This window comes from Cibotium barometz, chromosome 3, assembly GCF_041138505.1.
Source record: "Cibotium barometz isolate CiBa-2024 chromosome 3, ASM4113850v1, whole genome shotgun sequence".
NCBI classification, from domain to species: Eukaryota; Viridiplantae; Streptophyta; class Polypodiopsida; order Cyatheales; family Cibotiaceae; genus Cibotium; species Cibotium barometz.
Genome location: NC_141048.1, coordinates 53,143,515 through 53,160,548, shown reverse-complemented (window position 1 = coordinate 53,160,548; position 17,034 = coordinate 53,143,515). Strand labels below are relative to the sequence as shown.

At 46.4% G+C, this 17,034-nt stretch overlaps 1 protein-coding gene across 1 annotated transcript in view; it reads left to right on the top strand.

The window, feature by feature from the left end:
• Nucleotides 1-17,034, top strand: part of LOC147640257 (uncharacterized) — a 41,777-nt gene continuing 24,743 nt past the window's right edge. The window contains exon 1 of the mRNA XM_086778650.1: nucleotides 1-201. The gene's annotated coding sequence lies outside the window, so the exon portion shown is untranslated. The remainder of the gene's footprint in view (nucleotides 202-17,034) is intronic.

Sequence of the window (17,034 nt, the reverse complement as noted above, 5' to 3'; positions counted from 1 at the left end):
AAGGAATACGACGATGCCTCGGCGTTAATAGTTGACCTAGGGGAAAAGAATGCATATGGACGTTTTGGCGCAGAGGAGACCCAGGAGACGCCAGATTCAATGGTCTTTTGACCTCTGGGAACATCTCCTTCAGCTTGGACTTTGCTTGATTTGGAGCCTGATCTGCGTTTATCGGAAAGCAGCAACTCCAAGAAAACCAGAGTAGGTTCTTTCAAGCTTATGGGTTTGTCTCAATTTCTTAAAAGTCTGCTTCGTCTCCCTTTAATCTTATCTTATAGTAAACCTAAAAACCAGATCACGCCATTAATCATGTCTTTGCCATTGAATCTGATCCATATTTGTGCTTAGAATAACACACATCTTTTCAGTGCATGGGTCAATCGTTTATCATGCTCTCATGATGGTAATCGAAACACTAGGAAAGGACTCGATCATGGTTTTCTCTTTCTTGTTTAGTTCCTCTGGTGCATCTACTGAAAGTTAATTGTGCATCCTTCTTTCAATTCCCATCACTTTCAAATCGAGTTAAACACCAATAAGTCAATCCATTATAATATCAAATGAATGCATGCGTGAGAGAGAGAGAGAGCTCCATTGGGAACATGCCTAGGCATCTTCGATCTTCATACTGCATCACCCATGAGAGTGGACCGAAATCATCTCGGAAGAGACAACGGAATCTCTCTCAAATCTTATAGTAGGCTGGGCATCTCAACATGTAGTGCCCCTCATCCTCTACCTCTCTTATAGGCTGTAGTGCATACTCTTCATCCGGTCCTCCCGTGAGATGTGCTCGGCTGAGCAATCGCTATCTACATGGCATGTGACATGTGTGTCCGAATGTAGCCCGGGCTCTCAGTGAATTTGTCCTCCAAAACTCTCAAGAAGTGGTTTCTTCCTGCTAAGCTGTGGCGGAACACCCATTCCCGATGTATGTAAAGCCCTAGCTAGTCCAATCGAATAAAATGGTTGATCTCTTGCCATGAGAGATCCAGTTATGGCGGCCAAGTATCCTCTGGTAACCCATGGAAAGAGCACTCTAGAGGAAGGCATGGCAAAACTCTGCTATCCACTCCAACCACTAATGCATCGACTTAGATGAAGCACAATACTTGCTTGTACCAACTCTAATGCACCCTAAAGGAAGAGAGCAAAACCAAGAACAATACTCTTGAAAAGAGTTGCACCAAATCTGTATCCATCAGTATGGTTTGGTACCTATATGTCTAGACCACCATCTTCCTGTGGAACATACTCCAAGTAATGCATGTGTTGATACACTGAAGCAAAAACTTTGGTACCTTGCAAAAGGCAACAGAGTGGGCAAAATGTTTACATTGAATGTAAACATGCCTGAAGTGAGTGCTGCGATGTTTGCAAATGATTCAGGAATTGTTGCAGACACAGACATTTGGCATAAAAGAATTGGACATGTGAATGTACAGAGAATGAAGTCTATGCAGACTAAAGAAATTGTGACAGGGTTGCCAAAGTTTAGAGTTGAAGGTATGCAGAAAATATGTGAAGCATGCCAATTTGAAAAGCAAACAAAGCATGTATTTTCACGTGACAGAAATGTGAGCAGAAATGCACTAGATGTTGTGCATTCAGATGTATGGGGTCCTACGAAGACCATGTTTATGGGAGGCTGCAGGTATTATGTGACATTTATTGATGACCACACAAGGAAAGTGTGGGTATACTTCATGAAGGCGAAGGGTGAGGTGTTCACTAATTTTCAGAATTTCAGAGTTATGGTTGAAAAGCAAACAGGGAAATATGTAAAGTGCCTAAGGTCAGATGGAGGGGGAGAGTACTTCTCCAATGAATTCTCTGAATTTTTGAAGAAAAATGGTATTCAGAGACAGTTTACATGCAGATACACTCCGCAGCAAAATGGAGTTGTTGAGTGGAAAAATAGGTACATTGCTGAGATTGCGCGAGCATTGATGGGAGAGAAGAATATACCGCATAGCTATTGGGCTGAGGATGTTTCTACAGCAGTTTACATTATGAACAGGACTCCAACTGCAACCATACATGATGTAACTCCAGAGGAGAGGTTTATTGGCAGAAAACTTGATTTGTCTCATCTGAAAGTCTTTGGATGCATTGCATATGTGCATGTGTCAGATGAGCTGAGAACTAAGCTGGATCCAAAAGCTGAAAAATGTGTGTTTATTGGGTATTTGCCTTTGAGCAAAAGGGATACAGGTGTTATAACCTTGCTACACGTGAGTTGAGGGTAAGCAGGGATGTTGTTTTTGATGAGACGAGCAGGTGGTATCCTGTTGAAAAAGAAGCTGTTGGGGCTTATGTGAGTGGAAATGTGGTTGCACAGAATGCAAGTCAGCAATCACAGTCTTTGAGTGGACTAAGAGAGTCCTTATCTAGTGGTTCAGTTGATAGACCATGGAGTGGCAGGCTGCGTCATAATACCAGTCCTGCAAATGTGATTAGTACATCACATAAAGGCAAAGAGAAAGTGGTTGAGTCCCTTAGTATGCTTGACATTTCTGCAGGGCATTCTCATGTTGATGGAGAGTCTAGTGGCTCAGAGATGAGCCTTGATGAGGATCTTGGGATACCGGCTATGAGAACACGTGGTGTAAAGAAGGCTATGGAAGCCATGAATGCAAAGCTACGAAGATTTGGGAGAGTGAAGAATCCTGTACAGAGGTTTACCTATGATGGTTACGTGGCACATCACTATGCATACATGGCAAAAGTTGTACAGGTTGTAGAGCCCACATGCATTAATGAGGCTGTTGGAAATGTGTGTTGGGAGAAAGCTATGGTGGATGAGGAGATGGATGCACTGTATAGAAATGAGACTTGGGATTTAGTGCAATTGCCTGAAGGTAAGAAAGCCATTAGATGCAAGTGGGTGTACAAAGTAAAACATAACAGTGATGGAAGCATAAGCAGGTACAAGGCTAGATTGGTAGCTCAGATATTTCTTGGGCATTGAGGTGATTAAGTCACCACATGGTATTAGATTACTGCAGAGACAGTATGGCTTTGGACATGTTGTCCAAGTATGGTATGACAGGCTATAAGCCTATCTCAGTGCCATTGGATCAGAATGGCAAGTTGAGTACAGATTCAGGAGAGATTTTGGAGGATCCTACTATGTATAGGCGCATAGTAGGAGGCTTGATCTACATGACGATCACCAGGCCAGATTTGAGCTATGCTGTTGGGTTGGTGAGTCAGTTTATGCAAGTTCCTCGAAAGCTGCATTTGGATGCATTGAGACGCATACTGAGGTATGTGAGGTCTACTGTAAACCGGCCTTCAGAAAACCAAAGGGCGGTGGAACAAACACTCGCACATAAAACACTTCAACACCATTGAGGACCTAGAAAAGGAAAACAAACAGGGGGAGCTAGAGTGCTCCTGCAAATAGTACACGGACACCAATTGGCCCCAAATCGCAGTGGCGCCCCTTGCGGTATTTCTTTAATTGATTAAAAGAGCTTTGATTACAATATAGGGCTGGGAACTCAGCCGTCCCAGTAGAACTCCCGAAGCCTGCAAAGAACCTGCATCTGGCTTCCTGTCCACACGGCATCCACAAACAAGTCCAGCCATTGTTCATATCAAAAGACTCTCTCACATTGAGTCTGCATACAGAAGCTTTCTCCCATGATCAAGGCTGCCACAACCATCCATAGCCTCTCACACTATGAACAGCATCACACCTTGACACATCCAGTGCTCCTGTATCACAACACAGACTCCCAAACTGTCTCTCAGAAGAGTATCACAGCACAGCATACCATACAGTTGACACACCTGTACAAACCCTCTCTACCATCCAAGGGTACTATCCATCTCTGTCATGGATTCCCTGTCCCCTGTCCTATCAGTAGCAAGGCTGTACCAAACATGTGTCCATTCCTGTATCTTCTGCCTGCATGTGACCTATCTCCTGGAGAAACCCAAAAAACATGTTTCCTCGAGAAAACCTACGACCTGTTTCCACATGAAAACCCTTAGGCCTGTTTCCCTTTGAAACTCCTGTTCTGTTTCCATACATCTAGTTGCCTGTTCCCTCATGAAACATCTGGCAACATAGAGATGCCCATAGCTGTAGTTCCCACTGTTCCTTTCTAGAAGGAAGAAAACAATCTGCTCCATGAGCACGCAGCCATGCGAGCTTGCTTCACTCCCATGCCAAGAAACATAACCACATGACCTTGTACTTGCAGCCAAAAACCCAAGCACATAGCTGAATTTGTAGCCACACAAAAACAGCCCATAAACTGTCCCAAAACAGTCCCGAATCAAAGCATAGAAAGGCTGAAAGTTCCATCAGTTGAACGCCATCGACATGATATCTATGTTCATGGAAAAACAGCCCTTGTCCACCTTTGTGTCAAGAGAAAACCAACCCTTGTCTACTCTTCAGCAGAGGGAGAGAGAGAGAGAGAGAAAGGAGGCCTGTGTCTCTGTTCTGTAGCACAGCACAGCAGCCAGCCCCTTCATCTCCAAAAAGCATGCAAAAATAGACAACCAGATGCGCCTATATTGCCTGTAGCGCAGCCCGCCAGTAGTACCCTCCTGCTGTCCGTACAGGCCTGCATCTATCACCTGGACCAGCCGCCAACCAATCTGCAGCAGCCATACAGATCTGCCACGTGGACTGTACCTGCACAAGCGCCGCCTGTACCTGCATCGCCTGAATCTGCACCTGCAGCAGTCTGATATGCCACGTGGACAGTACCTGCAAAGCAGCCATACAGTCCTGCAGCAATCGTACAGTTCCTTCCATGCGCAGCCAACATGCCTCTTCAGGCGACCAGCCCTCCTCAGAAAAGCACACGCTTCCTATCAGATAGGCGCCTGAGTATCCAGATGAGCAGCCCGACTGGAAAAGCACACCCCACACCAAAAGATAGGCGCCTCCTGCTTTTTCTGCCCAACAGCCCCTCTTTTACCAAAAAGCTCACACGTGGCCCCAAAATAGCTTATGGGCCACGTTTTCTTCATAAATGGCATTAAAAATTACTTTAAAGGTTTTTAAAACCTTTTAAGTTAAAATTCCTTTGCCCCCTTTCACACATGGGGTTATCCACACATGGGCTTCCATCTTCACTCCCACTTGATGCCATTCACACTGTCCACCATGTCCCCGTGCACATCTGCATCTTGTCCAGAGAAAAACACAGGGTCATGACATACCCCCCTCTTGAAAAATGGCAAGCGTCCTCGATTGCACTCAATGGCACAGTAAAGCATCTTTTGAGCAAAGACTCCCCATATGACAAAAGCAATGGCCTTCCAATGCATCTGGATGATAGAACAATCATCCTGCACAATAAGCCACACTGTCCTCTTGCTTGTTCCTTCAGAACCTACAGCAAAAGTCTAAAACCAAATGGAAACACGTTAACTGTGTTAGCCAAAAACAAAACCATGCATCATTCTACATATGGCGCACACATGCATGACACACATGCATTCGCAAACAATATGCTCCTCAAAATGCTCTACCTACTCCAAAGTAACAGTCTAAGGGCTGCTCGCAAGCCTTATGCCCATGGGCATCCCGCAGGACCCACGACTGAAGGTGAAACATGAGCATATGCAAGCACTCAATGCATCCAAACACTACATCTACCAAGTACTTTCCTACATATGTCTCATGGCCATCCCGCAGGAGTTACACCCAATGGTGCATCCATGAACATAATAAAGCACTTGATGTATCATACCAACATACATGCAGCAGATGACACAATGCAAAGTATTTCCCAATGTATTCTCAATGGTACCAGGATCCAATGGCACCAGAATACAAAAATACCTCTACCTCAAAAAGTGTATGCATACATGCACAAACAGAATTCGATCCATTTTTCCATGAACCAAACCAACTCCAGGACTGCTCGCAAGACTTATGTCCTCCATAGAGTTATCCATAGTTGCAGTTAGAGTTCCAGGTGCGCGCGACTGTGAACCATACCCAACTTTACCATCTCATGTGTCTAGAACACAATATCATAGAAGTCCCATAAGCAGATGTACTGTCAGCCTCAGTACCTTCGGGTGAATACAAAGATGTCACCAAGCGACTCCTAGATAACAAATGAGCCTGTCCGTAACAACAAGGGAGTGGAGGTGCTACCCCCCTCTTGAGCATCAGGCAATGCTCCAGACCTATGCTCTGCTGAACCTGAATGAGTCGTAACAAGAGTCGACTCCAACTGATAGGCATCAAGATAAAGCTGCAACTCCTGAGGTGAATCTGCTAAGTCACCCTCCTCCATCCACTCCGCATCCATCAGTGAACCTCCTCCATCCACTTCGTATCCATCAGTGAACAGCTCTTGAACTTCACAGGATAGCGACGGGAAACTTTACCCTGTACCTTTCTTTCCTTATGTGCCAGTATATGCTCAGGAATAAGAACCTCGTCAAGTTCCTCCACTTCCATCTGAGCCCTATCTGATACATCCTCAGGCACCCAAAACCTGCTTGCACTCCACCCAAGTGGTAAGCACAAGTCCTCGATGAAGCATAGTAGATCACCACAAACTGTCTTCCGAACCCATGAAGCCTCTATGAAGATACGACCAGTGACTAACTGTCGAATGTTTTGCACCATAATACTTCAACTGCTTCTTGTTCCTGGCCGACTACTTCTTGTCCTTGGTGTCTTTTCTCCTTAGCTTCATCTTCAGCTCTTGCTCTTCACCTCATATAGGCAAAGACACAAAATCCTGTACTGTGTCCTGCACTTCCTTTTCACTTTCCTCATGTTGAAGCTTTTGATGTGACTCTTATGAGACAACCACGAGCTCGCCCCCTTAGGAAAGTTGGCGATTGTCCCGACCAAAGCAACCACGGACTCGCCTCCTTGAGAAAGTCGACGATGTGTCCCGGCAAACGGAACCTTGTAAACCGGCCTTCAGAAAACCAAAGGGCGGTGGAACAAACACTCGCACATAAAACACTTCAACACCATTGAGGACCTAGAAAAGGAAAACAAACAGGGGGAGCTAGAGTGCTCCTGCAAATAGTACACGGACACCGATTGGCCCCAAATCGCAGTGGCGCCCCTTGCGGTATTTCTTTAATTGATTAAAAGAGCTTTGATTACAATATAGGGCTGGGAACTCAGCCGTCCCAGTAGAACTCCTGAAGCCTGCAAAGAACCTGCATCTGGCTTCCTGTCCACACGGCATCCACAAACAAGTCCAGCCATTGTTCATATCAAAAGACTCTCTCACATTGTGTCTGCATACAGAAGCTTTCTTCCATGATCAAGGCTGCCACAACCATCCATAGCCTCTCACACTATGAACAGCATCACACCCTGACACATCCAGTGCTCCTGTATCACAACACAGACTCCCAAACTGTCTCTCAGAAGAGTATCACAGCACAGCATACCATACAGTTGACACACCTGTACAAACCCTCTCTACCATCCAAGGGTACTATCCATCTCTGTCATGGATTCCCTGTCCCCTGTCCTATCAGTAGCAAGGCTGTACCAAACATGTGTCCATTCCTGTATCTTCTGCCTGCATGTGACCTATCTCCTGGAGAAACCCAAAAAACATGTTTCCTCGAGAAAACCTACGACCTGTTTCCACATGAAAACCCTTAGGCCTGTTTCCCTTTGAAACTCCTGTTCTGTTTCCATACATCTAGTTGCCTGTTCCCTCATGAAACATCTGGCAACATAGAGATGCCCATAGCTGTAGTTCCCACTGTTCCTTTGTAGAAGGAAGAAAACAATCTGCTCCATGAGCACGCAGCCATGCGAGCTTGCTTCACTCCCATGCCAAGAAACATAACCACATGACCTTGTACTTGCAGCCAAAAACCCAAGCACATAGCTGAATTTGCAGCCACACAAAAACAGCCCATAAACTGTCCCAAAACAGTCCCGAATCAAAGCATAGAAAGGCTGAAAGTTCCATCAGTTGAACGCCATCGACATGACATCTATGTTCATGGAAAAACAGCCCTTGTCCACCTTTGTGTCAAGAGAAAACCAACCCTTGTCTACTCTTCAGCAGAGGGAGAGAGAGAGAGAGAGAAAGGAGGCCTGTGTCTCTGTTCTGTAGCACAGCACAGCAGCCAGCCCCTTCATCTCCAAAAAGCATGCAAAAATAGACAACCAGATGCGCCTATATTGCCTGTAGCGCAGCCCGCCAGTAGTACCCTCCTGCTGTCCGTACAGGCCTGCATCTATCACCTGGACCAGCCGCCAACCAATCTGCAGCAGCCATACAGATCTGCCACGTGGACTGTACCTGCACAAGCGCCGCCTGTACCTGCATCGCCTGAATCTGCACCTGCAGCAGTCTGATATGCCACGTGGACAGTACCCGCAAAGCAGCCGTACAGTCCTGCAGCAATCGTACAGTTCCTTCCATGCGCAGCCAACATGCCTCTTCAGGCGACCAGCCCTCCTCAGAAAAGCACACGCTTCCTATCAGATAGGCGCCTGAGTATCCAGATGAGCAGCCCGACTGGAAAAGCACACCCCACACCAAAAGATAGGCGCCTCCTGCTTTTTCTGCCCAACAGCCCCTCTTTTACCAAAAAGCTCACACGTGGCCCCAAAATAGCTTATGGGCCACGTTTTCTTCATAAATGGCATTAAAAATTACTTTAAAGGTTTTTAAAACCTTTTAAGTTAAAATTCCTTTGCCCCCTTTCACACATGGGGTTATCCACACATGGGCTTCCATCTTCACTCCCACTTGATGCCATTCACACTGTCCACCATGTCCCCGTGCACATCTGCATCTTGTCCAGAGAAAAACACAGGGTCATGACATACCCCCCTCTTGAAAAATGGCAAGCGTCCTCGATTGCACTCAATGGCACAGTAAAGCATCTTTTGAGCAAAGACTCCCCATATGACAAAAGCAATGGCCTTCCAATGCATCTGGATGATAGAACAATCATCCTGCACAATAAGCCACACTGTCCTCTTGCTTGTTCCTTCAAAACCTACAGCAAAAGTCTAAAACCAAATGGAAACACGTTAACTGTGTTAGCCAAAAACAAAACCATGCATCATTCTACATATGGTGCACACATGCATGACACACATGCATTCGCAAACAATATGCTCCTCAAAATGCTCTACCTACTCCAAAGTAACAGTCTAAGGGCTGCTCGCAAGCCTTATGCCCATGGGCATCCCGCAGGACCCACGACTGAAGGTGAAACATGAGCATATGCAAGCACTCAATGCATCCAAACACTACATCTACCAAGTACTTTCCTACGTATGTCTCATGGCCATCCCGCAGGAGTTACACCCAATGGTGCATCCATGAACATAATAAAGCACTTGATGTATCATACCAACATACATGCAGCAGATGACACAATGCAAAGTATTTCCCAATGTATTCTCAATGGTACCAGGATCCAATGGCACCAGAATACAAAAATACCTCTACCTCAAAAAGTGTATGCATACATGCACAAACAGAATTCGATCCATTTTTCCATGAACCAAACCAACTCCAGGACTGCTCGCAAGACTTATGTCCTCCATAGAGTTATCCATAGTTGCAGTTAGAGTTCCAGGTGCGCGCGACTGTGAACCATACCCAACTTTACCATCTCATGTGTCTAGAACACAATATCATAGAAGTCCCATAAGCAGATGTACTGTCAGCCTCAGTACCTTCGGGTGAATACAAAGATGTCACCAAGCGACTCCTAGATAACAAATGAGCCTGTCTGTAACAACAAGGGAGTGGAGGTGCTACCCCCCTCTTGAGCATCAGGCAATGCTCCAGACCTATGCTCTGCTGAACCTGAATGAGTCGTAACAAGAGTCGACTCCAACTGATAGGCATCAAGATAAAGCTGCAACTCCTGAGGTGAATCTGCTAAGTCACCCTCCTCCATCCACTCCGCATCCATCAGTGAACCTCCTCCATCTTTCGTATCCATCAGTGAACAGCTCTTGAACTTCACAGGATAGCGACGGGAAACTTTACCCTGTACCTTTCTTTCCTTATGTGCCAGTATATGCTCAGGAATAAGAACCTCGTCAAGTTCCTCCACATCCAACTGAGCCCTATCTGATACATCCTCAGGCACCCAAAACCTGCTTGCACTCCACCCAAGTGGTAAGCACAAGTCCTCGATGAAGCATAGTAGATCACCACAAACTGTCTTCCGAACCCATGAAGCCTCTATGAAGATACGACCAGTGACTAACTGTCGAATGTTTTGCACCATAATACTTCAACTGCTTCTTGTTCCTGGCCGACTACTTCTTGTCCTTGGTGTCTTTTCTCCTTAGCTTCATCTTCAGCTCTTGCTCTTCACCTCATATAGGCAAAGACACAAAATCCTGTACTGTGTCCTGCACTTCCTTTTCACTTTCCTCATGTTGAAGCTTTTGATGTGACTCTTATGAGACAACCACGAGCTCGCCCCCTTAGAAAAGTTGGCGATTGTCCCGACCAAAGCAACCACGGACTCGCCTCCTTGAGAAAGTCGACGATGTGTCCCGGCAAACGGAACCTTGTAAACCGGCCTTCAGAAAACCAAAGGGCGGTGGAACAAACACTCGCACATAAAACACTTCAACACCATTGAGGACCTAGAAAAGGAAAACAAACAGGGGGAGCTAGAGTGCTCCTGCAAATAGTACACGGACACCGATTGGCCCCAAATCGCAGTGGCGCCCCTTGCGGTATTTCTTTAATTGATTAAAAGAGCTTTGATTACAATATAGGGCTGGGAACTCAGCCGTCCCAGTAGAACTCCTGAAGCCTGCAAAGAACCTGCATCTGGCTTCCTGTCCACACGGCATCCACAAACAAGTCCAGCCATTGTTCATATCAAAAGACTCTCTCACATTGAGTCTGCATACAGAAGCTTTCTCCCATGATCAAGGCTGCCACAACCATCCATAGCCTCTCACACTATGAACAGCATCACACCCTGACACATCCAGTGCTCCTGTATCACAACACAGACTCCCAAACTGTCTCTCAGAAGAGTATCACAGCACAGCATACCATACAGTTGACACACCTGTACAAACCCTCTCTACCATCCAAGGGTACTATCCATCTCTGTCATGGATTCCCTGTCCCCTGTCCTATCAGTAGCAAGGCTGTACCAAACATGTGTCCATTCCTGTATCTTCTGCCTGCATGTGACCTATCTCCTGGAGAAACCCAAAAAACATGTTTCCTCGAGAAAACCTACGACCTGTTTCCACATGAAAACCCTTAGGCCTGTTTCCCTTTGAAACTCCTGTTCTGTTTCCATACATCTAGTTGCCTGTTCCCTCATGAAACATCTGGCAACATAGAGATGCCCATAGCTGTAGTTCCCACTGTTCCTTTCTAGAAGGAAGAAAACAATCTGCTCCATGAGCACGCAGCCATGCGAGCTTGCTTCACTCCCATGCCAAGAAACATAACCACATGACCTTGTACTTGCAGCCAAAAACCCAAGCACATAGCTGAATTTGTAGCCACACAAAAACAGCCCATAAACTGTCCCAAAACAGTCCCGAATCAAAGCATAGAAAGGCTGAAAGTTCCATCAGTTGAACGCCATCGACATGATATCTATGTTCATGGAAAAACAGCCCTTGTCCACCTTTGTGTCAAGAGAAAACCAACCCTTGTCTACTCTTCAGCAGAGGGAGAGAGAGAGAGAGAGAAAGGAGGCCTGTGTCTCTGTTCTGTAGCACAGCACAGCAGCCAGCCCCTTCATCTCCAAAAAGCATGCAAAAATAGACAACCAGATGCGCCTATATTGCCTGTAGCGCAGCCCGCCAGTAGTACCCTCCTGCTGTCCGTACAGGCCTGCATCTATCACCTGGACCAGCCGCCAACCAATCTGCAGCAGCCATACAGATCTGCCACGTGGACTGTACCTGCACAAGCGCCGCCTGTACCTGCATCGCCTGAATCTGCACCTGCAGCAGTCTGATATGCCACGTGGACAGTACCTGCAAAGCAGCCGTACAGTCCTGCAGCAATCGTACAGTTCCTTCCATGCGCAGCCAACATGCATGCCTCTTCAGGCGACCAGCCCTCCTCAGAAAAGCACACGCTTCCTATCAGATAGGCGCCTGAGTATCCAGATGAGCAGCCCGACTGGAAAAGCACACGCCACACCAAAAGATAGGCGCCTCCTGCTGTTTCTGCCCAACAGCCCCTCTTTTACCAAAAAGCTCACACGTGGCCCCAAAATAGCTTATGGGCCACGTTTTCTTCATAAATGGCATTAAAAATTACTTTAAAGGTTTTTAAAACCTTTTAAGTTAAAATTCCTTTGCCCCCTTTCACACATGGGGTTATCCACACATGGGCTTCCATCTTCACTCCCACTTGATGCCATTCACACTGTCCACCATGTCCCCGTGCACATCTGCATCTTGTCCAGAGAAAAACACAGGGTCATGACATACCCCCCTCTTGAAAAATGGCAAGCGTCCTCGATTGCACTCAATGGCACAGTAAAGCATCTTTTGAGCAAAGACTCCCCATATGACAAAAGCAATGGCCTTCCAATGCATCTGGATGATAGAACAATCATCCTGCACAATAAGCCACACTGTCCTCTTGCTTGTTCCTTCAGAACCTACAGCAAAAGTCTAAAACCAAATGGAAACACGTTAACTGTGTTAGCCAAAAACAAAACCATGCATCATTCTACATATGGCGCACACATGCATGACACACATGCATTCGCAAACAATATGCTCCTCAAAATGCTCTACCTACTCCAAAGTAACAGTCTAAGGGCTGCTCGCAAGCCTTATGCCCATGGGCATCCCGCAGGACCCACGACTGAAGGTGAAACATGAGCATATGCAAGCACTCAATGCATCCAAACACTACATCTACCAAGTACTTTCCTACATATGTCTCATGGCCATCCCGCAGGAGTTACACCCAATGGTGCATCCATGAACATAATAAAGCACTTGATGTATCATACCAACATACATGCAGCAGATGACACAATGCAAAGTATTTCCCAATGTATTCTCAATGGTACCAGGATCCAATGGCACCAGAATACAAAAATACCTCTACCTCAAAAAGTGTATGCATACATGCACAAACAGAATTCGATCCATTTTTCCATGAACCAAACCAACTCCAGGACTGCTCGCAAGACTTATGTCCTCCATAGAGTTATCCATAGTTGCAGTTAGAGTTCCAGGTGCGCGCGACTGTGAACCATACCCAACTTTACCATCTCATGTGTCTAGAACACAATATCATAGAAGTCCCATAAGCAGATGTACTGTCAGCCTCAGTACCTTCGGGTGAATACAAAGATGTCACCAAGCGACTCCTAGATAACAAATGAGCCTGTCCGTAACAACAAGGGAGTGGAGGTGCTACCCCCCTCTTGAGCATCAGGCAATGCTCCAGACCTATGCTCTGCTGAACCTGAATGAGTCGTAACAAGAGTCGACTCCAACTGATAGGCATCAAGATAAAGCTGCAACTCCTGAGGTGAATCTGCTAAGTCACCCTCCTCCATCCACTCCGCATCCATCAGTGAACCTCCTCCATCCACTTCGTATCCATCAGTGAACAGCTCTTGAACTTCACAGGATAGCGACGGGAAACTTTACCCTGTACCTTTCTTTCCTTATGTGCCAGTATATGCTCAGGAATAAGAACCTCGTCAAGTTCCTCCACTTCCATCTGAGCCCTATCTGATACATCCTCAGGCACCCAAAACCTGCTTGCACTCCACCCAAGTGGTAAGCACAAGTCCTCGATGAAGCATAGTAGATCACCACAAACTGTCTTCCGAACCCATGAAGCCTCTATGAAGATACGACCAGTGACTAACTGTCGAATGTTTTGCACCATAATACTTCAACTGCTTCTTGTTCCTGGCCGACTACTTCTTGTCCTTGGTGTCTTTTCTCCTTAGCTTCATCTTCAGCTCTTGCTCTTCACCTCATATAGGCAAAGACACAAAATCCTGTACTGTGTCCTGCACTTCCTTTTCACTTTCCTCATGTTGAAGCTTTTGATGTGACTCTTATGAGACAACCACGAGCTCGCCCCCTTAGGAAAGTTGGCGATTGTCCCGACCAAAGCAACCACGGACTCGCCTCCTTGAGAAAGTCGACGATGTGTCCCGGCAAACGGAACCTTGTAAACCGGCCTTCAGAAAACCAAAGGGCGGTGGAACAAACACTCGCACATAAAACACTTCAACACCATTGAGGACCTAGAAAAGGAAAACAAACAGGGGGAGCTAGAGTGCTCCTGCAAATAGTACACGGACACCGATTGGCCCCAAATCGCAGTGGCGCCCCTTGCGGTATTTCTTTAATTGATTAAAAGAGCTTTCATTACAATATAGGGCTGGGAACTCAGCCGTCCCAGTAGAACTCCTGAAGCCTGCAAAGAACCTGCATCTGGCTTCCTGTCCACACGGCATCCACAAACAAGTCCAGCCATTGTTCATATCAAAAGACTCTCTCACATTGAGTCTGCATACAGAAGCTTTCTCCCATGATCAAGGCTGCCACAACCATCCATAGCCTCTCACACTATGAACAGCATCACACCCTGACACATCGAGTGCTCCTGTATCACAACACAGACTCCCAAACTGTCTCTCAGAAGAGTATCACAGCACAGCATACCATACAGTTGACACACCTGTACAAACCCTCTCTACCATCCAAGGGTACTATCCATCTCTGTCATGGATTCCCTGTCCCCTGTCCTATCAGTAGCAAGGCTGTACCAAACATGTGTCCATTCCTGTATCTTCTGCCTGCATGTGACCTATCTCCTGGAGAAACCCAAAAAACATGTTTCCTCGAGAAAACCTACGACTTGTTTCCACATGAAAACCCTTAGGCCTGTTTCCCTTTGAAACTCCTGTTCTGTTTCCATACATCTAGTTGCCTGTTCCCTCATGAAACATCTGGCAACATAGAGATGCCCATAGCTGTAGTTCCCACTGTTCCTTTGTAGAAGGAAGAAAACAATCTGCTCCATGAGCACGCAGCCATGCGAGCTTGCTTCACTCCCATGCCAAGAAACATAACCACATGACCTTGTACTTGCAGCCAAAAACCCAAGCACATAGCTGAATTTGCAGCCACACAAAAACAGCCCATAAACTGTCCCAAAACAGTCCCGAATCAAAGCATAGAAAGGCTGAAAGTTCCATCAGTTGAACGCCATCGACATGATATCTATGTTCATGGAAAAACAGCCCTTGTCCACCTTTGTGTCAAGAGAAAACCAACCCTTGTCTACTCTTCAGCAGAGGGAGAGAGAGAGAGAGAGAAAGGAGGCCTGTGTCTCTGTTCTGTAGCACAGCACAGCAGCCAGCCCCTTCATCTCCAAAAAGCATGCAAAAATAGACAACCAGATGCGCCTATATTGCCTGTAGCGCAGCCCGCCAGTAGTACCCTCTTGCTGTCCGTACGGGCCTGCATCTATCACCTGGACCAGCCGCCAACCAATCTGCAGCAGCCATACAGATCTGCCACGTGGACTGTACCTGCACAAGCGCCGCCTGTACCTGCATCGCCTGAATCTGCACCTGCAGCAGTCTGATATGCCACGTGGACAGTACCTGCAAAGCAGCCGTACAGTCCTGCAGCAATCGTACAGTTCCTTCCATGCGCAGCCAACATGCCTCTTCAGGCGACCAGCCCTCCTCAGAAAAGCACACGCTTCCTATCAGATAGGCGCCTGAATATCCAGATGAGCAGCCCGACTGGAAAAGCACACCCCACACCAAAAGATAGGCGCCTCCTGCTTTTTCTGCCCAACAGCCCCTCTTTTACCAAAAAGCTCACACGTGGCCCCAAAATAGCTTATGGGCCACGTTTTCTTCATAAATGGCATTAAAAATTACTTTAAAGGTTTTTAAAACCTTTTAAGTTAAAATTCCTTTGCCCCCTTTCACACATGGGGTTATCCACACATGGGCTTCCATCTTCACTCCCACTTGATGCCATTCACACTGTCCACCATGTCCCCGTGCACATCTGCATCTTGTCCAGAGAAAAACACAGGGTCATGACATACCCCCCTCTTGAAAAATGGCAAGCGTCCTCGATTGCACTCAATGGCACAGTAAAGCATCTTTTGAGCAAAGACTCCCCATATGACAAAAGCAATGGCCTTCCAATGCATCTGGATGATAGAACAATCATCCTGCACAATAAGCCACACTGTCCTCTTGCTTGTTCCTTCAGAACCTACAGCAAAAGTCTAAAACCAAATGGAAACACGTTAACTGTGTTAGCCAAAAACAAAACCATGCATCATTCTACATATGGCGCACACATGCATGACACACATGCATTCGCAAACAATATGCTCCTCAAAATGCTCTACCTACTCCAAAGTAACAGTCTAAGGGCTGCTCGCAAGCCTTATGCCCATGGGCATCCCGCAGGACCCACGACTGAAGGTGAAACATGAGCATATGCAAGCACTCAATGCATCCAAACACTACATCTACCAAGTACTTTCCTACATATGTCTCATGGCCATCCCGCAGGAGTTACACCCAATGGTGCATCCATGAACATAATAAAGCACTTGATGTATCATACCAACATACATGCAGCAGATGACACAATGCAAAGTATTTCCCAATGTATTCTCAATGGTACCAGGATCCAATGGCACCAGAATACAAAAATACCTCTACCTCAAAAAGTGTATGCATACATGCACAAACAGAATTCGATCCATTTTTCCATGAACCAAACCAACTCCAGGACTGCTCGCAAGACTTATGTCCTCCATAGAGTTATCCATAGTTGCAGTTAGAGTTCCAGGTGCGCGCGACTGTGAACCATACCCAACTTTACCATCTCATGTGTCTAGAACACAATATCATAGAAGTCCCATAAGCAGATGTACTGTCAGCCTCAGTACCTTCGGGTGAATACAAAGATGTCACCAAGCGACTCCTAGATAACAAATGAGCCTGTCCGTAACAACAAGGGAGTGGAGGTGCTACCCCCCTCTTGAGCATCAGGCAATGCTCCAGACCTATGCTCTG